This window comes from Protopterus annectens, chromosome 7.part1 (genome assembly GCF_019279795.1).
Source record: "Protopterus annectens isolate FY-2018-M chromosome 7.part1, PAN1.0, whole genome shotgun sequence".
Classification (NCBI taxonomy): Eukaryota; Metazoa; Chordata; order Ceratodontiformes; family Protopteridae; genus Protopterus; species Protopterus annectens.
Window position 1 is genome coordinate 250,232,510 of NC_056740.1, and position 26,131 is coordinate 250,258,640.

A 26,131-nucleotide genomic window follows, 5' to 3' on the forward strand; every position below is an offset into this window, starting at 1 on the left:
GATTGAGGCTCCTTGATTACTGGGCCAGTGCAGGGGCATCACAAGGGGTTCCAGGACAGATCCCTTGTGAACTCCACTAGTTACAGGTCTGCTATCGGAGGTGGAGGTGCCTATTTTGACTTTGAGGGTCCTGTCAGTGAGACAACTGGCCACCCACCTGATAAGATAGGGATTTACACCAAATTGTGTTAGTTTTTCAATGATGCCTGAGTGGGGAATTGTGTCAAAGGCCTTGGCCAAATCAAGGTAAGCTGTATGCACTGACTTTCCCTCATCCAGGGCCTTGGTGACAGTCTCAAGGAAGTCAACCAGGTTCAACAGGCAAGATCTGCCCTTGACAAATTCAAACTGGGTGGGGTCAAGTGCTTGGAGTTTGCCTATGTCTTTGTTTATGAGATTCATAATAATAAGTTCCATGGCTTTACAGATCAAACTAGTCAAGCTAATGGGGCAATAGTTTCCAGGGTCAGTAGTGGCACCACCTTTGTGCAAGGGGGTGACAATGGCAGTTTTCCACTCTGCTGGAATGAAGCCTGTACTTAGGCTGTGGTTGAATAGGGTGCTTAATGGTGAAGCCAGTTCTTGCTGGAGATGGTGCAGAATACAGCCTGGAATACTATCAGGTCCCATGGAAGCTGTGTTCTTTGTCTTGGATAGGGCCTTTAGCACTTGAGCTACAGAGATGTGAGGTGTGGGACAAGTATCGGGGATGTCAAAAGGGCCTTTGGGGGGGACAGAGGGGTGAAGTTTGAGCTGAACCTGTCTGTTAGCAGGTTGGCTAAGTCAACAGGATCAGTGTAAGTGATACTGTTAAGTACTAATTCGGAACAAACCTGGGCTTTACCATGGAGGTTCCTGACGTAACTAAATAAGGCTTTGTGGTTTCCCTTTGTTTCAGAGGCTAGTTTCAACTCATAATTGGCTTTGGAGGCTTTCACTAGTGATCTAATTTTCTTGTTGAGGCTAAGGAGGGAGTTTTTTCCAATTTGGAATGTGTTCCTTTATACTATTGGACAACAGTTTCTTCCTTTTGTTGTAAAGCCTGTTGATAGAGGAGGTCCACTAAACAGGTTTGTGTTTCTTTGACAAGCGGGTTTTAGTTCTATTGGGTATGGCTGAGTCCATGCATTTGTACATGTGCTTGTATACTGCATTGGCATACTGTTCAGCATAGTTGTCTGCATCCTCTGAGGGGGGCAGTGGTGTGAAGCTACATATACCCTCCCTTAGGAGGTTGTAGTCAGCATTTGAGAAGTTTTTTAGCTTGATTACTGTTGGGGGGGGGTTAGGTAGGATAGAAACTTTGAATGAGACAGTCTGATGATCTGATCTCACTAGGGAAGAACATACTATGGGAGTGGTGCAGCGATTGCCCATGTTGGTGAGTACCAAGTCCAGAATGTTATCTCCCCTTGTGGGGGATGAGACAAGCTGCTCTAGTGCATTAGAACTGATGAAGTCAAGGAATCGTTGAGTGAGTGCATTAGTGCAGGAATAGTTCACCCAGTCTATGGTGGAGTAGCTGAAGTCACCAAGGATCATGGTGTTAGGGGGTACCTTAATAGAGTCAAGTATATCCAGGTAAGAGGAATGGGTATCCTGAGTCATGGAGGGGGGTGTATAGATGGCTATAACTTGGATGGGTGCCTTTCCAACTGTCAGTTGCACCTGGAGTAGTTCCAGCGCATCATGCTAGCAAACCAGTCTGGAGGTGTGCCTGTCCTTAATGAAGCTAGAGACTCCACCACTCTTAGTCTTCCCAAACTCATTTTAGGGTCAGAATGTGTGGAATGAGATATAGTTTGGTAAGGCAGGGGTACGCTCTGCAGCCCTGAACCAAGTTTCCATGACCGCACAGACATTGGCATCTTTCAGTGCAAGGAGAGCCTCCAGTGAGTGCATTTTCAGGTTAAGGTTCCTAGTGTTAAACAGCATGACCTTCAATTTGCTTTTTGACAGATCTTTTATGTTGGAAGATTTGTCTTTTGGACATTGCCTAAAAAAGGCATGATGGGGGAGGCGAGAGCCCTTGGCCATGATCCGGAAACTCAGTGGTGACAGGTGGAGGCCATCTCTGGCAAAGCATCGAGGCCCATCGACCATGTCATCCCAGGCAGACAGATACTGGATCCTCTTGGAATCTCAGCAGAAACTAAGCCAGTTGTTGAAGTCAATTATTTTCTGTTGGTATTGTGATATCACTCTTGGTGTAGGTAGGATGCTGCTTAGGGCTAGGGTCAAACCTGCCTGGGACACATACTCTGAGAGCTCAATCATGTCTCTCTTCATATAGTCCAGGGAGGTACATCTCAAGTCATTCACACCAACATGGACAATGACAGAGCTGTACTTGTACTTGTTGTGGAGAGACTTAAGTGTGTGCGTTATGTGTCAGATTCTGGCACCAGGTAGACAACTGGCTGTGACCTTCTCCTTGTTGAACCTCGTGAGGGGGACATCAGTGTGTCTCACAACTGAGTCACCAATGACTAGTTCAAATATAATCAGGAAATACTGGCCGATTGTTGAACAAATCCCTGATTTCACTAATGATGGGTAGAACTTACTTAAGTTTGGTTATAAGAGAATTCCAAACTTAAAAAATCGCCTTTGCTATAAGGAACAACTTAAAGTTTTAGGTACTTTTGTGTCTTCCAAATGCAGTCCCTTTTTAGTGCCATAGATGTGTATATTGCTAACATCTTTATACTGAAAGTTTTATACTACATTTAGTGTTTAAAAACACTTTTGCACTATGACCAACTGGTACATGTGACACAAAAAATGTAATGTACATAGCTATATGTACATCCTGTAATGCATATTATATAGGAAAGACCAATCAAAAGTTCAAAGAGTGGATTAGTAATCACCTTTCAGAAATAACTAGATAAGTTACTACTAACACACTCTATAATCATATTAGCTTGACCAATGACGCACATGCTTTCAGATTTTGCATTTTACAAGTGATACGGATACCCATAAGAGGTAAAAATTTAGTAAATTTAACTGAGAAAGAGGAACTCAAGTGGATAATGTGCTTTCTAGCGCATATCCTGCCTGGTTTAAATGGTTGTGCTACTATCAAACCAATATTAAATGAAATTCATAATCAAGTGTAATTTGAATGTATTTCAAGTTAATTGACTTTTTATCATGTGACTGATTAATGAATGTTGATCACATGCTTTTAAATGTATATAAGCACTTGTTTTTATTTCTTGTGTTATAAAGCCTGATGAAGCGTATCTGTGAAAGTTTTAACTTGCTTTATTAAACTTACAGTGATTTTAAGAAACACATTGTGGTTCTTGGTGACTTTTATCATTTTTTATTTTTTTATTATTATTCAAAGTTGCCTGCTACACAAAACAGTATTCATGCACCTATTCATGTACCAATTTCTAAGCAGTTTCACCAAACACACACACACACACAAACACACACACATGTCTGTTCTTGATCTAAATGCATACTGCCTATAATGCTTGCTTGTTTATCTGATTACTTATTTTTACTTGCAGGTCCCACTGGGCCGAGCCCATTTACAATGGAAGGCTGGGGAGGAAAGCTCCAGACAGGAAAATCTTCTTAATAAAATGAAAAAGTAAAAACTCTGTAGACACATAAATGAGTATACATATATTAAATACACCTGCTGAAAGACTGAGGACTTCAATTGCAATCCTAGCCCTGGTATTCATAAACAGTGCAGGTGAGATTGCAGCCAGTCCTCTTCTGTTTTATGTTTATATGCAATGAGCATCCATATTCATTAACAATGAATGTGACTAAGCAAGTGTGCATGAACAATAGTTCATTAAATATCCTTTTCGTGGCTACAGACTGGACTGAGAGAGAAAGAATACACTGCGGCCATGATGAAGTACAGGTACCAGCAGTGCTTGTTTGTCATCCATGTGCTTTGATAGTGCTCTATGAGATCCTGTGTGCACAGAAGGGGCAAGAACAAGAAGAAATTATGTGGCGAGCTTAAAGGGCAGTGAAGCTTGTATGCTGATCTATGTTTTGACTAAATTAAAGGCTGGACATTGGTAGCTAGTAAAGTGGTGAAAAGGTGAAGCAATGAGACAATAGAATATTACGCAAGGAATTAAACAATGAGCAAGGTGGACATGAGGAAAGGGGGATTTTTTGGGGGTAGGGTCATGTACCTATTTTATATATATGATCATAAAGTCATTTGAGGAAGGTAGTAAGGGAAGTAACAGGAACAGAAGAGAGTTATAGCAGGCTTTGATGTTAATGTTAGTGTAGGGCAGGAATGTGACTTTACGAGTCACTGGAGGAGGGTCTCAAGATAGCCAATTCAGGTATCCAGCTGCATATCAATAATGCTCCCCACCATCTCCTGTAATTCTCACCAGGTGACACGCGTTTCACTCACTGTCACTGCTTGCTGCAAGTGTTATTGCAGAATTTTCCTGAGCAATCCTGGAGGTACTAGTAACTGCAGGAAGAGGAATGGAGCTGATAGTGGCAGCTGGGGGCATTGCTGCATGTGGTGTTGATGGCGGTAATGTAGTAGCCATTGGTAGGGCATGAGAGGTATGGATGGGTGATCTGGATGCTGCTGCATATAAATGTAAATGAAATGGAGAAAAACAAAATAAAAAACAAATAAATGTATATAATGGAAAGGATAGCAAGAAAGAGGGTGGAAGAGAGAAAGGTACAAATACAGTAACAAAAATGAAGGTAAACCAACTGAGTATGACTACTTTGCCTGCACTATAATGCAAAGGTCATGAAACAACCTCCCCACTGTAACAATGATGTGCCAATAACCAACAACTGGAGGACTTGAACCCACAAGCGTCATCATCTTCAAACACACTGACTTTATATGCTGAACTATATCAAGAATCAGAAAGAAGCCTTCAGTGAAACACACACTAATGTTGTGTGTCACATGTTTGCATAATGAAAGAGGCAATGATAACCATCCTCTACGGTACTTGTACCCACAACCTTCAACACCTGTAACCCAAACCTCTCCAGTGTCTATATTTGCGCAGAGTGTCCATATTTTTGCTTCATATTTTTGGTCTGTTCCTCACAAAATTTGTGGTTTTCTGGCAAAGCAGTGAGGACTGAAGTCATTAAATAAGGACATACATTTGAGTATCAGATTTTATTTCCTTCAGAAAATGTATGCTAATATAAAACCTGTTATTCAAGCAATTTTCTAAATTTATAAGAGCAATAATTAAAATCTGTCCCTATTTTTGGGCCTTTATCCCACCAATACTTTTGGATTTACCCAGATTCCTTGTGTTGAGGTTGAGAGGTATTCTGTAACCTCAATGACACTGCATTTACATGCTGAGCTACATCAGGAGTTTAAGGAAAGTCTGTAGGGAAACATGCAGTAGTGGTGTGTGTCACACACTCGAAGAATGAAAGAGACACTACTATCCAACTCCTAAGGGACTTGAACCCACAATACTCATCACTAGTAACCTCAAAAAAGCACTTCAGTTGCATGCTGCATGACATCAACAGCCAAAGAAAAACCTGCTCCGAAATGCACACTAATGCTTTTTATAACACACTTGCAGAATAAAAGAACTCTATTGGGGGGGGGGGGACTGCACCCACTACCAGCATTACAGTAGGACATCAGCATGCTGAGAAACTTGTATTAGTGCACAGATGCCTACAACCACCGACATCTATATAATCAACTCTATACTATTCCTATTCAATACTGAATGTGCCACCTAAGTTCCAGTACTGAATATAGCAATGTAACACCTACCTTCCTTTGTGCACTCCCTATAATGACAGTTATATTAGCTAACATAACTGTTGTACTTGTAGTAAACTATAACCATATCAGTGTAATAAATATACTGTAGGACAGATCCTTAACAACTTAACAGTGTATGGCATAACCTGCTTGGATGGTTACAATTTTTGTACAGTCTGATACTGCTGACAACTCATGCGTATGTAACAATTAAGTACTACTCTGTACGTTTGATAATTTGTCAACTGTGGAAAAACCACATACCTATCCTGAGTACTAGTATGACAACTGACTGGTTTGTTAACATGTCAAGCTACAGTACCTGTAACAGGTATACTCATCAGAGCACTCCCTGAGGCAGTCAAGCCTCCTCCTGCGTAGCTGCGCATTTTCATCAATCTGCTCAGGGGCTATGGAAGAATAAATGGGAGTCCATCACACACTGAGTGGCAGAATATGGCAGTTTGCATGTATAGGTTTTAGTCACGGCATACATAAGTGGTGACTGTTCCCTCACTGGACCCTCAATTGACCCAGGTGGACAGGATTTTTACATTTTATATCACTGTAATGGTTGCAGCATTGTTCACCATTACAAAGCATACCTACAGCATGAATAGCAGTCTTGTGCCAGGCTACTCCAGGCCTCTGCCTTATATTGTGGCCCTTGCTATTGATCATCAAGGAACTTTGGCCTTTAATGCTAGTGGAGGAAGTATAGGAATATTTTTCATTCCTCAGGATACCACCTATGAAACCTACACTAATTTTCCAAATCCATAGTTGTCAGTGTAGTAGTTTGCAAAGACAAATATTTAAAATTCAGGGTCACACTCATTTTTATTGTACCAACTGTGAAGTGTAAAGATGCCCAGCTCATTTGCATGACCACTGGTGGCAACGCTCATTATAATTAGTGAATGATACTGGTTGAACTGTACATAATATTTGGAGGTGTGAAATATGGCAGCCTAGCTCCTTACTGTAAGATGAGCAGTAGAGGTGCTTGTCACTTGTCTTCTTGTTTCAACACTGTTCTATTTTATATCCCAATCACAGTAGCAGCAAGGAGAATACATGATTTGGAACCCTTTAATAACCATGAGTGTGGTGTGTTTATCTATTTTTTGACAATATTAAAGGGTGGAAATTGGAGTATAAGGAAAAAGATAAAAAGGGAAGCAAGCAAAGGACAGAACATAAGGTGAAAAACTAAGAAATGAGCAAGAGGTTGGTGGGGAGGGTGGGGTATTATTATTATTTTTTTTTTTTTGTGGGTCAGCTGTCTATTTTTCATACATGAAGAGAAGGTAAGTTGGGGAGACAAGGAAGGTAAGGAATAAGAAGATTTTAAGAGGGGTAGGGTAGGTAGCAGGTGAAGACAGATGCAACTGACAGGAGTGTAACACAATGAGGAAGAAGGAGCACAATGGTGAAGGAGACAACAGATAAACACAGGAAAGACAATGGTGAGGGTAGGATTGTACAACAGAGATGCACAGACACAAAAAGGAAGGGGAGCACCACGATGAGGGATGAGGGAGAGGAAGGGGTCCCACAACTGCTGCTGCTGCCCCTGCCAGCTGTGACTCTGTAGGAGTTTACTAACCAGCCTGGGTACCATCACCACTGCGCCCTGTCTCAGACGGTGGAAACAGTGCTGGACAGGGATATGACTCAGTGAGTTGCTGGAGGAGGCTCTCTACATGGCCAGTTTTGGCATACACTCACTCCCTCCAGTGGAGTGCTGAAAGTTTGCACTGTAACTTCCAATGGGCAGAGCCTAACCTTTTCGATAAAATCAAATTATGTCTTCACATTTTAAACAAATGTTCACATCTCTGAAACTACAGGACTTACTAAATGAATGACAAACTCTTCAGCACAAACTATATTTTGCAGTGGTAGTATTCTTTAGGTTCTAGGCCTTAAAATGCATTGTAGAAGTCACAGTAAACAGAGTAACTGTTAGCTTTGTAATGTTTTGTAAACAACTTACAATATCTCAGCAACCACTGAAGTTCCACACATACTGTCAGCAACATTTTGTTCATCCAGCTGAGAGTTTTCATATGAGGTTAAGTAGTTCTGTCCTTGTTACATGGCTGTTGAGTTAGTTAAAAAACATGACATTTATGACAATATAAATAAATATTACATGGACAACAATTAATATCTCCTTACCTGCAATAGAAAGAGGTCAACATCCCATACAGTTGAATCTAGCACTGGGCAAATTTTAAGATAAAATCTTTTAATACTTAGTATGTAGCATGATTTTGGAATTACTGATGCAAATATGAACAAGGAATATTTGGCGCCTAGAGGTATCAGAAAGATATAACTGCAGAAGCACCTGGTGGCATCACTCAGCTGTAAAGAGTTAACCCTCCTGTTGATTATCTCCCCTACAATGTTTGCCAACAGCAGATGGGTGACAAAGGTGCCACCTCCACTGACATTGCTACCAGCAGGTACACAAGTACCAACATCTTGTGCAGGGCTACCTGTAGTGAGTAGTGCAGGTAAGGCAGGAGGTGTAGAGCTAACTGTGGCAGGCTTGGACCCAGATATTGTGGGTGCTTCTGCTGGTGATTGTGGTGGTGGTGATGATGCTGCTGCTGCCATCTGCGGGGGGGGGGGGGGCAACAAGCCTTACCTAAGGTATGGGTGCAAGTCTAGATGCTGATGCATATAATAGTAAAATAAAGGGATAGAAACAAAATAATAAACGTTAAATGTATGTAATAGAAAGGACAGCAACAAAGAGGGCGAGGGAGAGATAACTATGGATGTAATGAAAAAAATTAAGGTGATATATATTTTTATGAGGATAAACCTAGCTCAGAGGCAGTGACACCTCCACACGGTCCCACATTGTGGTGTTAGATGTTGAGGTACAGCTTGAGTAGCCAACAAGACTATTTACTGGAGATGCTCCAGATATGTAGACCTCTTTCTGTGTAAGACTACCTATAAGTCCTTTTAACCTTTTAGCCAGTGTCCACATTATTAAAGCTCTTTGATTTATGGTATACAGGAACACCAGGAATTCCTCTGTATGGCCATCTACATAAGGAATGCAATTAAACGATTAACTTTTTTAATGTTAATATTTGTACACCTCAGTTTCATGTATACTTCTTTGCAGGGTCATACTTACACAGGATATTCTGCTTATGTATATTCTAAGGTGATTCTTTATCCCACACCAGCACTCTGGAACTGACCATGGCTGATGTTGGAAAATCTGCAATCTCTGATAATGATGGCTGGGATGAGTTAGGGAGAACAGAGTGGGTGTTGGACACAGGGAATGTAACCACTGCATACTCCACACAGACCATGGACACAGCACTTATGCCTGCGGACACCCAAATAGGGAGGACAGGTTACTGGGGACAAAAGCTCTCAAGGAAGTGTGGTACCCACTAGTAGATACATATTAGAATCTGTCCCTAGCTCCCATGGGTGGACAGGTACACACAGGGGTATGGGTAATGCTGCTGGCTGGAGACATGGTTACTACTCTCTCCAAGGTTGGTGCATTAGTGATCACAACACAGCGTATGTCTGTCCATAGCTCCCACGGGTGGAGAGATACACACAGGGGTATGGGTAATGCTGCTGGCTGGAGACATGGTTACCATTCTCTCCGAGGTTGGTGTGTTAGTGACCACAACCCAGCATATGTGCAGGACCATCATGGAGGCAGAGGCTAGTACCACCACAACCATGGCAGAGTTAGTGAGGGTGATGTAGGGTATGTGACATGACATCCAGACTTTAAATGATTATTAAGGTTTTGTGTGTCTGGATCAGGTTATCAGTCTTTTGCCTTACCTTTTGGGATATCCACTGCTCCAAGAGTGTTCACGAAGTGTGTAGCTCCACTTATAGCACATTGCAGACTATGGGGTTTCAACATTTTTCCATATTTAAATGATTCGCATATCTTTGCAAAGTCTTTTTCAAAATGTGAGGAATCACTCACTTGAAGGAGAGATCTCCTATGCAGGCTGGGATTCAAAAAAAATATTCAAAAGTATTTTTTGACTTCATCAAAGAGGATTGTATTCCTGGGGTATCTGCTTGACACCTAGGTACAAAGAGCTTTTCTTCCACAGGAGAAATAGATTTACATTTAGATATATTCAATGGTTTTCCAATCAGACTTCAGTCACTCTGAGGGCATACCTCAGGATTTTGGGTCTCATGGCATCTAGGATTCTCATGATACCTATAGCAAGACACCACATGAGAAAGATACAACAATATCTGAAGCTAACTTGGTCCTAGTGCTAACACCCATTATCTTTTCAGATTCCAGTTCTGGAATTTGAGAGAAGAGAAAGCTCTTGATGGAGACATCAAATATCCCTGAATCCAGTTCCTCCCTTCTCCCTTTCTGCTCTAAGGCAGTCAGTCATCACAGACACCTCAGACTTTGTTTGGGGAACAGTGTCAAGGGATGTAAAAGTGCAAGGTACTTGGGACAACAAAAGCAGATACAAGTACATAAATATAAAATACTTCAAGTTGTTATGGACAATAACACAGTGACGTGGTACATAAACAAGCAAGAGGGAAACCAAGTCTTACTCCATATGCAGACTAGCCATGTTACCATGGGGTATAAGCTTTATGGTGCAAACTCATTCTATAGGCTTCCTACATTCCACCAGAGGAAAACTGTGTAGTATACAGGCTGAGCAAAACAAAAACAGACCCACACAAATGGAAACTATATCAGGGGTTCTTCCAAGAATTGAACCATCTATGGAGAGTTCCTCATATAGACCTTTTTGACCTCTGAACAAAATGGTGCTAAAATTCTGCTCCAGGACTCCATGCAAGAAGGCCTGGAAGATAAATGCCTTTTCTTTTCTTTGGACAGGAATTTATGCTTTTCAACCCTTTTTACTGATATCACAGGTACTTCTGAAGATTCAGAAGGAATCTCCCAAGATCATTGTGGTGACTCCCTTCTGGCTCAGGCAACAGTAGTTATCCCTTTTTTGGAACTGCCAAGGGGCAGTTGCCACAAACTTCCTCACAGACTGGATCTACTCACACAAGAACAGGGGCCTGACCCCAAACAACTTCAACTGACTGCCTGGATTATAGGGTCTTTTAAAGAAGTTATGTACTTACCAATATGTCCCATCTGTGTAGTCCATCTTAATTTATCCTTGATATATGGAAACTGACTTTGCTGCCTCACAGCAAGAGGTTCTCCGGTTCGATCCTCGGATGGGGTGCCTTCTGTGTGGAGTCTGCATGTCCTCCCTGTGGTCACGTGGGTTTCCTCCGGGTGCTCCGGTTTCCTCCCACATCCCAAAGACATGCTGTAGGTGGATTGGACACTCTAAATTGGCCCTAGGTGTGAGTGCGTGCGTGTGTGTGTGCCTTCTGTGGAAGGTTGGGCGCCGGGCTGGCAACTCGACACCGTAAAACTCCACTGCCAATCATGAGCGGACAGATGATTCGCTGTGGCGACCCCTAACCGGGAAAAGCCGAAAGAAAAAGAAGAAGAAGATATGGAAACCGACTCAGCCATTACTGCAGCACACAAGAAAAAAAACTCTTGACCTTAAGTCTTACCCAGAATGCTGCTCTCCAACTTACCTTAGATCGAGCTTACAGAGAGAAAAAAGAGAGAAGGTATAATCTTAAAAACACCTTTATAGAGACCATATCTGGTGTCACATATGAAAAAATGTATAACTAGGACAATAATTTGTTCCACCAAAAAAAACTGAATGGAAGGGGGATGGGGGCTGGGGAGTCGAGGATAAATGAAGATGGACAACACAGATGGAACATTATGGTAAGTACATAACTTCTTTATCTGATGTTGTCAATCTTCATTTTATCTTTGACATACAGGACAGAGTCCCCAGCTACCTTTGATCTTGAGAGGACTCATGGAAAGATATTCTTGAGCACTATAGAACCAAATGATACTCTTCCCCTATAGACCAAATCCAATTCGTAATGAGTAATAAAGGTTTGTGGGGTAGCCCATGTCACTGCTGTACAAATATTGTCCATGGAAGCCTTAGAATGAAAAACTGCTGAAGTAGCTATGGCTCTAGTAGAGTATGCCTTAACAGGCCCAGGTAATTCAACTTTCCTCTTGTTGTATATGAAGGAAATACAATCTTTTAGCCATCTACATACAGTAACCTTGGTGACTGGCTTGCCCATTCTCGTACTTGAAAATGAAACAAACAGTTGGTCAGATTTCCTTATGTCTTTTGTTCTATGAAGACAGAAGCACAATTGTCTATGAACATCTAATAAATGCAAAAAGTACTTGTCTTTGTTTGAAAAATTGGGAAAAATGCTGGTAAATTGATTGCCTGATTGATATTTGTTTCTGACACCACTTTTGGTAAAAAGGAAGGGTTAATTTTCATGGAAACCCTGTCTCTGTGAAATATCAAATATGGTGGTTTGCAAGATAAAGCTTGAATTTCTGAAATCTTTCCGGCAGAAGTTAGCGCTACTAGAAATATAGTTTAGATCCCAAGGTGTAAATGGATCTTCATACGAAGGTTTTAACATCAAGGTCACTTTTAAGAATGTTTTGCAAAGTTTATGAGAAATTAATGAATATTTTTTAAACTCATTAAGGAAATTTGAAATAGCCACTAGTTGAACCCTGATAGTAGAGGAAGAGGCCACTGCTTCAAAGAGCAAAGCTAAAAATGCTAAGACTTTATCGATAGGAGAGAGAAGGGGTCAATGTTATTATCACGAGCCCAGTAGGAAAATTTCTTCCATTTACTATTGTAGAGTTTCCTGGTGGAAGGCTTATGGGAGATTAAAAGAATCATATGAACTGGGGAAGAAAGTTTATTCTGCCTGGCAGTCAATGGAACTGGAGAAGCCAAGCTATGAGCTTAAGGTTTTGAAGGTTTGGGTAAACTAATCACTTTGGATGGGATAGGAGATCTGGATTTGGATCCAGAGTCCATGGTCACTGAATCAGATAAGGTAAGAAAAAGAGGAACCAAATCTGTAGAGGCCAGAAGGGAGCAATGAGGATTACCTCGCTCTTTAACCTGATCACTTTCTTTAGAAATTGAGGAAATAGTGGAACTGGGGGAAAGGCGTACAGAAGTCTGGAGGGCTTATTGAGCAGGACAGCATCTCTCAGAGACTCCCCCGGAGGGGGATCCAGGGCAAAGAGCTGCTGCACTTGTTGTTCAGGGGCAATGCAAATAGGGTGCAACAAGACTAGCCTCATTGGCAAAAAATCTTTTCAACCACTTTGGGATTGAGAGACCACTCATGAGGCAGGAGAATGCATTTGCTCAGTTTGTCTGTAACACAACGAAACTCCCCAGAATATGCTATCAGAAAGTGATTGGAAGAGATTGTTCACTGCCAAACTCTGAGAGCTTCTTGACAAAGGGAGTAAGACTTGGTTCCTCCCTGCTTGTTGATGTACCAAACTACTGACATATTATCTGTCTGAACAGCAATCATTCCCAAGGGGAGAGCAGTTTGAAAGGCCTGCAGCACTAAAAGCACTGCCGTGAGCTGCAGGACACTGATATACAAATTAGCCTCCATGAAGATGTCTGGTGGGAATCATAATGACAGAGTCATCTAAGTACAGAAACACCCAGAATCTGCACAGTCTCAGGTGAGCTGCTACTACTGCAATGCATTTGGTGAACACCCTTGGGGCTGTGGTAAGACCAAAGGACAGAACTCTGAACTGATAATGACTGGCTCCCAGCTGGAAGCAGAGAAATCTCCGGAAGTGCTTGTCCATTTTTATGTGGTAATATGCATCCCGCAGATCTATCGAGCATATCCAGTCATCTTTCCCTAGAAACGGAAGAATAGAATGAACTATGACCAAACAGAATGTTGTCTGTTGAATGGACTTGTTCAAAACACTTAGATCCAAAACTGGTCTCCAGTACCCTGTCTTTTTTTGGCACCAAAAAGAATCTTGAATAAATTTCGGATTTGATCTGGTCTGGTGGGACTAATTGGATGACTCTTTTTTTTCTAGTAGTTTTTGAATTTCTAATATTGCTGGTTCCCTCTGAGTGGTTGGAACATTGGGGATTTTCTTGCAATTGTGGGGGAGGGGGAGAAGGGTATGGTGTACCCTCTAGTTATGATCCTCTGCACCCAAACATCTGATGTTATCTGAAGCCAGGTGTGTTGGTGTAGGGATAAACGCCCCCTGACTGCCTCCAGAGGAAGGGAACTGGGTCTCCCTTTAGGAGTGCTGATAAGGTTTACCAAGAAAAGTGTCCCTGCATCCCTGATTTTGCAGGCCATTTCTGTTATGTGGATGGTGTCTTCCATATGGTAGTGGCTCCCCCCTCTACCCCTCAGGGAGCCACTACCACATGTGTCCTGGAAACATCCTTGGAACTTGTTGAACCACATTTTCCCACCTCTCTGATTCCTAGAATAGGACTGTTGAGGAGTAGAAAAGTGTATGCCAACAGCAGAAAGGGTCGTTCCATCCTTTTCAAACCTGGACAAAGTCTCTCATACCTTAGGAGGCATTGACAAATAAAAACTTGAATGGTTTTACAAATTCATACAACTGCATCCAGGTGTGTCTCCTTATGGCTACACCCGATCCTGCTGCTCTGGTCATACCTTCAGCTGGGTATGCTAGGAGCCTCATGGACAAATTTGAAATGGACTCCAGGGTGGCCAACTGGGAAGCAACCTTGTCTTGGACTCCCTTAAATATGGCTCCTGTCAGGGTATCTGACAACTCCTTAATCAGATCCCCCTGAAGTCTGGTGAAGTGTGCCATAAAGTTCAAAGACCATAATGCAAAGGTTGATGAAGCATAAACCTGCTTGTCAAACCTATGCATCACCCAAAACACTATTAGGAGGATGGATAGTGGAATTTTCCTCTGCCAGTTCCCTTTCTGTGGCCGCCGTTACCACCATGGCATCTACCGTCAATCCCTTTGCCCAAAACAGTTGATCCTCAGGTGCAGTTAGAATTTTATTTGATCTCTTGGAGATGGGTTCAATGGCGTCAAGAGCCTTCCATGCTCATTGCAAGATCAACTTAATGAGCTCATCAGCAGGTGGAGTTATACAAGAGGTAGATGGTCGACTGCCAAAAGCCTGCAGGTACACTGATTCTTCCAAAGAGGGCTTTTGGGATGTCCAGTCACCTCTCTGCTTAAGGATTTCAAGTACGTCTCCAAAGGAGACATCTTCTGGGGGTGACCGTAGGGAACCCTCCCCTTTATCATAATCAGTGTCCTCTGTGATAGATTCCTGTGGGGAATCTAGGTGTTTCCTCTTACACTTCCTCCTCTGAGGAAGTGTTAGAAGAGGACAAAATCTATAAAGGTGACTCCTGCAGTTTCAGCACTCGCTGTCCAGGTGATGAAACTGACAGAAGCTTAGTACGAAGGGAACCGGGAAACTGCTCCAACAGGGTGGAGTCAACTGAATGCCTATGGTAGATAGAGCCTTCTCAATGGTCTGGACAGCTGGTCCCCCTGAAGAGGGAAGGGAACCCAGAACTGAAAAAGACTGCCTTTGAACCGTGTCCCTCCTTGTTCTGAAGCCTGGGTCAAGCTAACTCATGCCGAAGCCCCAAGGTGCAGAGATGGCTATGAAAAACTGGAGTTGAGTCCTGCCCCCCCCCCCCGGAACTGACAGTATAGCCATGACCCCGAGAGGTCTCCGGATCCAAAAGAGCCAAAGAACTCAGGGTAGGAATTGGGACCAGAGACAGAGATCTCACTGGGACCAAAGCAGTCAGCACTGAGAAACTCAGAGCTGGGATCTCCAATGCCTCAGAGGAGGTCAGAGAAGGAAGACTAGTTGGGGTCAAAGAAGGTAGGGTTCCAGCACCAGAAGGGGCTAGAGCCGAGGACATACCTGAAATTGCCCTTACCGCAAGGAGCTGATCCACCAATCTCAACACATCCAATTCTGTTAGACTCTTGGTGGAACAAATTGACTGGGTAGAAGGAGATTTTGGTCATTCCAGAAATGGGGATAGGTAATTGACCTGCAAAAGGATCTATGGCCTTAGGACAATCAACAAATGAGTATTCAGTGTTTTCCATTGGCACCAAAGCCATTAGTGCTGAAATGGGAGATGGCACTGAGACTATCGGCTCCATGGTCTGGTCTTGGGTCTGTGCCAAGAATTTCGGCACTGGTGGAGGAGAAACTTTTGGTACCAAGGTTGGCACTGAAGTATCCTTCAAAGTTACTACCAATTATGCACTGGAAGAGGGAACTGAAGTTTTAAGTCTTTTGGTCATCAGTGCCGAGTGAGAAGCTGTCAGCGATCGACTCCTTTTTCTAGGTTTGTCAACTTTTGAAGAGGAGGAAGATGAGGAAGGAGAAGAAACATCTGTTCTACTTTTATTATCATGACCAGAGATGGCCTCCTCAAAGGCAGATTTTACCATCCTTTTTAATAACAACTTGTACTTCCCTTCCTCCAGGGCCCAGTGACTGAAACCATGGCTAAGGGAACAATCTTCTTGTAAGTGCACCAGGCCCAGGCAATAAACACAAAGAGACTGCCCATCAGAAATGGGCAGTTTATGGCCACACACAAGATATTTCTTAAATCTGGAGGTGCCTTTGCCTTTATCAGCCATGATTCACACAAAGAGAATCATGCACGCACGCACAGACACACTATATAGGAAAAACAATATTAACTAAATAGACAGAGATAGGAATATAGAACTTATACTACTTTTTTTAAGATATGAGAAAAAGGGTTAAAGACTATTAACAATGGTAGAATAGTGTACCCAAAGGTACAGAAAGCTATCAACAATGGTAGGTAAGAAAACACCAATGGGTATAAGGGAAACATGGAGAGGAGAGGTAAAGAGCTATCAAAAATAGGGTAGACTATAGAGAAATTACAACAACAATACTACAGAAGAAAAACCTTATATCAATACAGAGTTTAGAAATACAAAAGAAAAAAAATAACACTTGGCTTGAGAGCTAGTTGGTGACATGTCTGTCACAGGAAAGCAGCAAACGAGATCTGAGTTAAGTTGTAGAGAAGCATTCTGGGTAGGACTTAAGCTCGAGATTTTTTTGGTTCTCATGGGCTGCAATAACAGCTAAGTCAATTCCGATATTTGGAACTGAACCCATATGTCAAGGATAAAATAAAGACTGATAACATCAGATTACCCTTTAGGCACCTATTTATTAAGGCCATTCAGTGGATACTAATGGAGCATAGAAAGCACGTTATTAGAAAATCATATAGTAGCATTCTTGGTGGTACCAGCAACATAATCAGCAGCAATTCAGGATTAATGTTTCATTAGGTTGACAACATTTGTGTGAGGTATTTTCCCATATCCTCTCTTACTTTTCTGTCAAGGTTCATTTGTTGGCCATTTCAGCATGTCTGCCCATGGTTCTACATCTTTCAAGGCAATTGCATGTCAAAATGTTTTTGAAAGGGGTTTTGCATAAGAGGGCTCCAAGTAAACTGGTGGCCTCTCCTTGGGATCTTAATTTTGTGCTAGAGAAACTAACACGTGCTCCATTTGAACCAGCTAATCTGGCTGACTTGAGGTTCTTACCATAGAAAACAGTTTTACTGGTTGCTCTGACCTCTGCAAGAAGAGTATCTGAGTTGCAAACTCTTATGATGTTAGTCTTATCTCATTTTCCACAGAGACAAGGTTTCCTTAAGAACGAAACCTTTTTTATGCTTAAAGTGGTAACGTTAAGCCAAACTATCCATTTCCCTATGTTCTTCACTGAACTACAAAATGAGGGAAAAAGGACAGTTCATGCATTGGATGTCCCCAGACAACTCAGGTACTATCTTGACAGAACAAAACTTTTCAGAACTTCCAATAAGTTATTCAGTTTTTGTGAAGGAAAAAAGGGGACACCCTGTGTCAAAGCAGACTATTTTCAAATGTTTATCTCGGGCTATTACCTTTTGTTATTCCTACCACAACAAAACTATTCCAGTCAGGCTCAAGACACATTCTACCAGGGCCTTGGCTTCAGCTATAGCTTTTTGGAAAGAGTTGGACTCTAGAAGTATTCTAGAAGCAGCAACTTGGTCCTCTGTACATCCGTTTGCAAAGCACTACAAGCTAGATTCCTTCTCCTGATCTGTCAGGCTTTGCTAGGACCATTCTCCAGGGGCTCCGGGACCCTTCTCCTTCCACCTCTCAGTTGTTCTAAGCTACGTCAGTCTACCCGTATATCTTACCCTACTGCAGCAGTGATCAATATGAAGAACATAGTACAGATGTGTAAGTAAACTCACCATAACAGTAGATGCTTGAATGATTACTGTTGTAGTAGCCACTCCCTTCTGCCACCCCCTTGTTTTTTGGTATGTTTTTTTATACCAGGATGTCAATATTTATTTTTTGTTGTTACTAGCATTGTCCTCACAGGGCTTAGCATCCCTCTCTCAGTCAGCATGAAAGCTCTGAAGGGCTTAACACCTAAACTCATTTCAAGTTGCTTGATAGTTCGGGTGCACAGAAGTTGTCCTGAAGTTTTGGAAGTTGTCTGGGTGTTACATACTATGCAGGATGTAACCCATTGTATAGTATAGTATAATACAGTATAGTATAGCATACATATACAGTACTATGCAGGAGATAACCCATATAGCGTAGGATACCGCAGCACTGATCATTCAAATAACTATTGTTATCGTAAGTTTACTTACACAACTGTACTTTCCATTTAATTATGATGTCATACAGCTTCTGATGAAGAACTTAGTGGCCATAGACCGTTCCATATAATCAAAAACAGTTCTGCATTCTATATATTATTTACATTGTGAATCCCAAGAAAACATGCATCATCTGACAATCGTGAGTACAGCAAATATCTATATTCATTCTTCAAGGTTGTTAAGAATAAACTCAGGGACTAAATCACAGGCCGTTCAATAATTTTTAACTATTAAAATGTAGATCATACACTTTTCCTTCAAACCATCTTATCAATTTGTTATTCTGAAGATTGCCAGACTTGCTGCTGTTCTTATATTTATGGGGAGAGCATTCCACAATCTACAAGCTCTATGATAAAAACATCATTAAGAAAGTTCCTGGTGGTGGCAAAGATATGAGGAAAATGTTTCTGTATGCAATGAATTTTGCACATATTCTACCCCCACTGTTGTGACTAAGATCTCATTTTTATAATGTTTGAAGATCATGATTAGATCTCCCCCTTAATAACATATATCCTACTGAACAAAGTCAGCTGCTCGAGCCTCTCACAACAGCATAGATGCTTAATATCTCCTAAGCTCGCCATTCCTTGGCTGAAAAGTCTGTCTGTTAGTCAGGAAGGCCAGATTATACAGCCTGTTCACTATCAGATGAGCATGAATGGTCAGCTGGTTACATTACAGATTCTCTAGGCAGGAATTCTGCTTTTTTATAAAAGATCTCTGTTTGACAGACAGCACTGTGCTCCTTAAGCCATAACTTAATTTCCACAAGATCACTTCACCATCATTTATGTTACATTCTTCATTCAATTATCCTAAATCCGTGGTCCTTGGCATCAGGCCAAGGCTCTACCAGTGCAAGTTGAACTCAATGTATATGAGCTGGGGCAAACAAGTCAAGAGAGGATCTCATAGCCCTGCTGTAGTCTGCAGGAAGCTAATCTAGACTGCCTGTATTGGCCTGGGAAAGGGATCAGCGGGAGGCTAGAATAAAATGATCATACATACAACAGTCACATTTCTACACTCCATAAGTTTAAGATGGGGAGGGGGTGGCCATAACTGGGGCAGAGTCACAAATTTACTACAAATCAAACAAGGAAGCAATCAGACTTGATGACTGGCTCCACCATCATTTTATCACATCCAGATGCTTCACCAAATTTATAGTAAGTCTTTAACAATGAGTTACACAGCTAACTACCTGTGCAAAGATGAATCACTTCATAATTCAAAGGAATTCATGAAGAAGGGTTATGGACTCTTCATCAACCCAAATAATGAAGTTATCCAGAATTATAAGTTTTGGAGATCCCAACATGGAGATAACAAGGAAGTCCATTAACTCCCTGAAGGAACATTTTCATACAAGATGGATTGTAAAAGAGGAAGATCCCACAGCTTGTCCACAAACCAAAATTAATTCAAAGAATCTGATGTTCCCAAAGTGCATTAGTAATCAAATACAGGGGTGGGCCAAGACAGATTTCTATCCCACTCCTAATTTTGTCACTTCTAGGGTACTGAATCCACAGAGAACCTAGAGGAAAGTGCCACCTCCAGGTATAGACCAAAGCTCTTGTCTAAATCAGCCTGTCAAGTTACCATGAAGAATGCCAGGGCAGCATCCCAAATCAAGTTGTACATAATCTCCAGCTTTTCTCAAATGGATCCAGTGTTAAAACAGAGTACCCTAAGAGTGACTGGTGTAATCAAGGTCCCTGAAACCTACCCAGGGTGTTTCGATGGAGCCCTTTGTATTTGCTGTAGAATTTATTTATTTTTTTATTTAACATTTGTTTACTGGGAAAGTCCAACTGAGACACAGTCCATTTTCAGTAGAGGACTCAGGAGAAATGCTCCAGATGCATGTCTTTAGAATGTGGAAGGAAACCGGAGTACCCAGAGGGAACCCTTGCAAATGCAGGGAGGACATGCAGACTCCACATAGAAGGCACTCCAGCTGAGAATCAAACCAGAAAACCTCTTACTGTGAGGTGACAATGCTAACCACTGCACCACTACACCATCCACATGTTGCAGTAATAGTTTCATAGTTTCATAGTATAATACTAGGCTATCTGCCCTGGGGCATTTGTAAGCCTAGCCATAGTGATGTGGCTTTTGCCACCCCATGAAATGGTACAAAAATGTACAGAATAAATCTAGAATACTGTGCCTCTGTCTAGTAGTGACACAATGAAGGTCCCCTTATATAATAGAATTAATTTACTGTGCCCCTGTCTAGCAGTGACACAGATGTGACCCCTGGGGTAAACTTTCGATCTCCCATCCACTCATCAAGATTTCTCTTGAAGAGAGTCAGTGAGGGGCTCTGCCTAATATGAACTGGGATCCTGTTCCAGAGCATGGGAAGCCTCTGGGTTATGAATCTATCCCTCCAGCATGTCCTATTCATACTTGTGCCGAGGTTTAAGTCTTTAGCTCTCGTGGTCCTGATGGATTTGGATTTTTTGAGGTGGAGCATGTCCATCAAATCCTGATTGGACATGGCCTTGTACGTCAGGCAGAGATCACCCCTGAGCAGGCGGTATGCCACTGAATAGAGCTGAAGTTTCTTTAGTCTGGCTGAATAAGACATATGTTGGAGACCCTTGATCCTTTTGGTGAGGTACTTCTGTGGTCTCTCCAGCTGTTGCAAGTGCCGGGTGAGGTACATACCAAATGGGGCATTGTACTCAATCATGGGTCTGATGAGGGAGGAATATAGGGGTACAATGACATCCTTGGATCTGGATGTGAATCCCTTCATGATGAGGTGTGCAAGGTAGAATGTTTTTCTAACCACTTTGGCAACGTGGGTGTCAAATGAGAGGTCGCCGTCTACTTGGGTCCCCAGGTCTCGGATTACTTTTTCCGTACTCAGTGGGTTGCTGTCTATGTGATAATCTGTGGGTTCTTTGTTTTTTCCAAAAGGGATGACTATACATTTTTTGGCATTTAGTTTAAGGCCGTGACTACGGCACCAGTTGTCCGTTTCAGTGAGGCCTTTTTGTAGGATGTGTGTGTCTGCTGGTGTATCGACTATGGCTCCTAGTTTACAGTCATCTGCGAACTTTGTCAGCCACAGCCCTCCCATGTTTGCTTTAACATCTGAGAAATAAATGCCGAACAAGAGGGGTCCCAGGACAGATCCCTGTGGGACACCACTTGTGACCGGCTTTGAGTCTGACATTGATCCAGCGATTTTAACTTTATGAGTTCTGTCCTTTAGCCAGTTTGCAACCCATCTAGTGACATAGGGGTTTACTTTTAAGCTGTTTAGCTTATCTATGATGCCTGAGTGGGGTATTGTGTCGAAGGCTTTAGCCAAGTCCAGGTATGCTGTATGGACTGCTTTGCCCTCATCAATGGCTCTAGTGACTGTTTCGAAAAAGTCAACCAGATTTAAAAGGCAGGATCTGCCCTTCACAAAGCCGAACTGGGTGGGGTCAAGTGTCTGTAGGTCCCCTATGTCTCTGTTTATGAGTTCCATAATGATTCTTTCCATGTTTACTGAAGGTGATGCCTGTTAATCAAAATAAATGCCAGATCTTTAAACTGTGGGTCAGCCACATTAGACCACATCTAGCTCTCTGCTATATGATGCCTTGGAATCATACTTCTCAACTGTACTGAATATGCTAGAAAATACCTGGTTTGGGCTCAAAATAGCAGGGTGCCACAAATAAGAAGAGATTGGGATTTTGGATGCTGGCAATTAAGCAGAATTAAGGAGAACAGTAAAATATTACACGTACAAAGTAGAAGAAAATATTTTGAGAACTAGGCCAATAAAGAATGGAGAAAAGAGATTCTTACCTATAGGGATAGCTTTAAGTATGGGCACAGGAAATAGGCAGGAGGTAGCTGGATTTTATTGGAAAAAGTTAACAAAGGAACCAAGGTATTTCAAAGAAAATAACTAGTGAGGGAAAAGTCAGAGTGGGATGAGGCAAAGCAGGGGTTTAGACTCTAGTTTGGAGAATTACTTTCCTGATAGGGATTGATAACAAGAATATACACATAGAAAAAATGGATATAGGAGTGCTAAATGAAAGACCACCTCTGGCTGAGTTTACAGTCGAGTACAGAACAGGAGATGCAGTTAAAATGGGATATTAATGCACGACAACTATAAGAATGAATCAGAAAAGGTTAGACAAGACTGGTAAATGAGAATATAAAGGCAATATACAAAGAAACAATGGGAGGATGTTTGTATGGTTACCAAGTACGCAACGAAATCTAGAAAATCTAGGATTTTTGCATCAAAGTGTTTACATAGGTGTTTTTAGACTCCAAATAGAATTCAGAGAATGTTTTCCACAAGTAGACACCAATTACTGGAGATGTGATGGAACAGAAAGGGGGTACCTGAGAATATGCTATTAGGGACGTAACAAGATGACAGGTTTTAGAAATTCCATACAGGGTACTTTGTCAGAAACCTTGAGGAAGCAAATTTTTTTAACTAACAAAATGATTATTTTATGCTGGGAATGGGATATAGAAACTGAATTGCCTAGACACATTAAGGCCTTACTAAGTTTAATGCTTTTGGCTGTCAAAAAAACAATTACTAGGAAATAGAAAAAAAAATGTAACTGGGAAAGTCCAACTGGGGCAGAACCCATTTTCAGTGTAGGCCTGGGGAGAAAAGTTCTATTTCAGTACATTTATATTAACAAGTGAATTTCAGACAGTTCTCAGAAAATCAACAATTACATTTCTCAGAAAAACAAACATAGCTAAAGACAGGTATATACAGTAAAGTATTTACATCAATATATATACAGCTATAGGTTCATAGGTAGGTACTAGGCTATCGGCCCTGGGGCCTATACAAGCCCAGCCAAAAAGGTACCCTGGCTTTTGCCACCCAAGAAAATTATTTTCCTGTGCCACTGTCGAGCAGAGCCACAGAGGTGATCCCCGGGGTGAATTTCCTATTTCCCATCCAATCATCAAGATTTTCTTGAAGAGTGCTAATGCAGAGCTTTGTTTGATATAGATAGGTAGTTTATTCCAGACTATGGGAAGTCTCTGAGACAGGAATCTATCCCTCCGACATGTTCTGTTTATTGTGGTGACAAGGTTTAGGTCCCTAGAGCATGTAGCTCAGAGGGATTTCTTTAAGTGGAGCATGTCCAACAGCTCTGGGGTTGACATAGCTTTGTATGTTAGGCAGAGTTCACCTCTGAGTAAGTGATATGTGACGGAGTAAAGCTGGAGTTTTTTGAGACGGTCAGTTCTGGTATCTAAATTTTCGCAGAAACTAAATAGATTTATACTGTAGAAGGGAAAATGTTGTAAAGAAGTTTAGTGTTTTTGCATTTCTGTACAGAAAGATTTGCAAAAAGTTCAAAAGTTATAATGAACAGTATAGTTAAGAAGTAAGTTATAAAATTATGTTGGAAGGAAGATATTCATAGGCTCATAGATTAGTATGAACTTAACTGCCCTTGTGGGTCATTTTAAGCCTAGCTAGTTACCCCATGTGAGAATCAAACTCTGTACCTTCTGTCTGTAAGGTAAATACGTTAACCATTAAGCCCCCCCCCGTTTGTATTGTATTATACTGGTATTAGTATTCCATAGCAGGATAGTGGTAATAGCATCTGAGTGAGAGAGCACGGTTATTGGATTAGTTTTGTCTAGGCTGCTTGTTCCTAACTAGTGTATCTGGAAGGTTTACAAGTTAGTGGTATAGGGAATGCATGAGAGGGGTAGAGTGGTAGATGGGGGTAATTAGAAAAAGAGAAAGATGAGAAGTCGTGTTTAAGAGGGGCGTATTCATTCATGTGTAGGAGGGAAAGTTGTTGAATGTTGTAAAAGAACTGGAGGTGGGATCTTTAGAAAATGGAAGGAGGAAACTACATAGAAATAAATGGAACCTGTGGGAACAGCAAATGCAGAATAATGTTCAAGAGGCGTGATATTTCAGGGAAGGCGGAGCTTCAGTAATCTATGTTATGTTAAAATCATATTTGTACACTGTGTACAAAGGAAAAACAATTGTAATGGTTTGTTTTCTCTTTTATAATTGAATTTGTACACACTCTACTATGCTACGTGTTATGTTAATAAAGATGTTAAAAAGGAAAATAACAGTGTGGCACAAAATCCAATGTGGCCCCTTTAAATCATGATTTTTTTCAACTTTATTTACATTCGCCAAAGTGCTAGACAACATCATTGGTAGCACCAGTGCTGCCTCATGGCATCATCAATGTATGGTGTTATAGGTGCAATAGCTTTTCATTGTTGTGAGGAGGATGGCAGCAAGTAAGATAACATTGAACAGCAAGCGAGCTTCCAAGCAAGTGAAACAGACAAAAGTAGTGTAGTCCAGTCTGTCACTTGCCTAACATTCAAAAGACAAGAGTCCAAGGGTCCACTTCAGGGCTTTTAGGTTCCAGGAGGGAAGATAAAGGATTAAGATGAAAGCATAAGAGGCAGCAGCCAGCTAGGGACTCAGCTGAAATCACTGGATTCATAAATAGATGAGATTGAGAAAAAAAAAAAAAACAGGGCAGCAGCAAGAAGAGGAGGCTAGTGTATTTATATACCACTCAAACGCCCTTGAATTTGTCTCATATTTTGGCTCTGCCCAGGCTGTCTCTCATAGAAGTGTTGATTTTCTGGTAAATGACTGAGGGTTACAGTCAATCAATAATGCCAGACATTACAGTTTCATGCTTCCTGTTGTTCAGAAAATGCATGTTGATGCAAAACTTATTGTTCTACTAATGTTTAATTGAATTAAGATAATATTTAAAAAAAAAAAACAGTTCCACTGTTTAACTGACCCTGATTTTGCCTCATAATTTTGCCTTGCCTTGGCTGTCTCTCATACAGTTTTTGATTTGCTAGTAAATAACTGAGGGTTACAGTCTGCTGATAACGACAGACATCAGAGTTTCATGCTTCTTATTGCTCATTTTTCTTTTGCTTCATTGTGCTCTGTATCTTGGTCCTTGTCTGATACTGTGCTTTGCTAAACTAAAAATGTGCACACATACAAACCTGAAAAACTTGCTGTTACAGTGCTCTTCAGTAAAAGAACAGATGATACCATTTTCTCCAGCCCTCCATTTTCACTTGGAGCTGCACTGAACCACTGACATCCTATTAGTAACAGAAGACAACTGATGTTTGTGTAGCATATATATTTACTGTGTTATGACCAATTTCTGGAAAGAGGAGGACTAAACAATAAACACCACACTTCTCAACTGTCCCTGAGTTTGACTCACATTTTAGTTCTGTCACTGTTAATACTTCCAAAAACTGGCGACTTTTGGAGAAAAGGTGGTGAATTTCACAATAAATAATTACAATAATTAGAGTTATAGACTTCTGTTACCCCAGAAAATGTATATTAATTCATTTTCTCTTACTCTGTCAATGTCTCGTTAACAGTAATAATATCTTAAAAGTGTTCCTGATTATTTGGGGATTTTCCGTGATTCTGTTGAGATTTGACCCTCAATTGGTTGAAAGCTACAGGTATATAAAATATTTGAGTAGTGTAGATAGTACTCAACATAGAGTTTGTTCCAGGTGTACACTAGAGTGGAATGGAAAGGAAAGCATGATTGCTAGCAGCGAATTGTGAATGAGCTA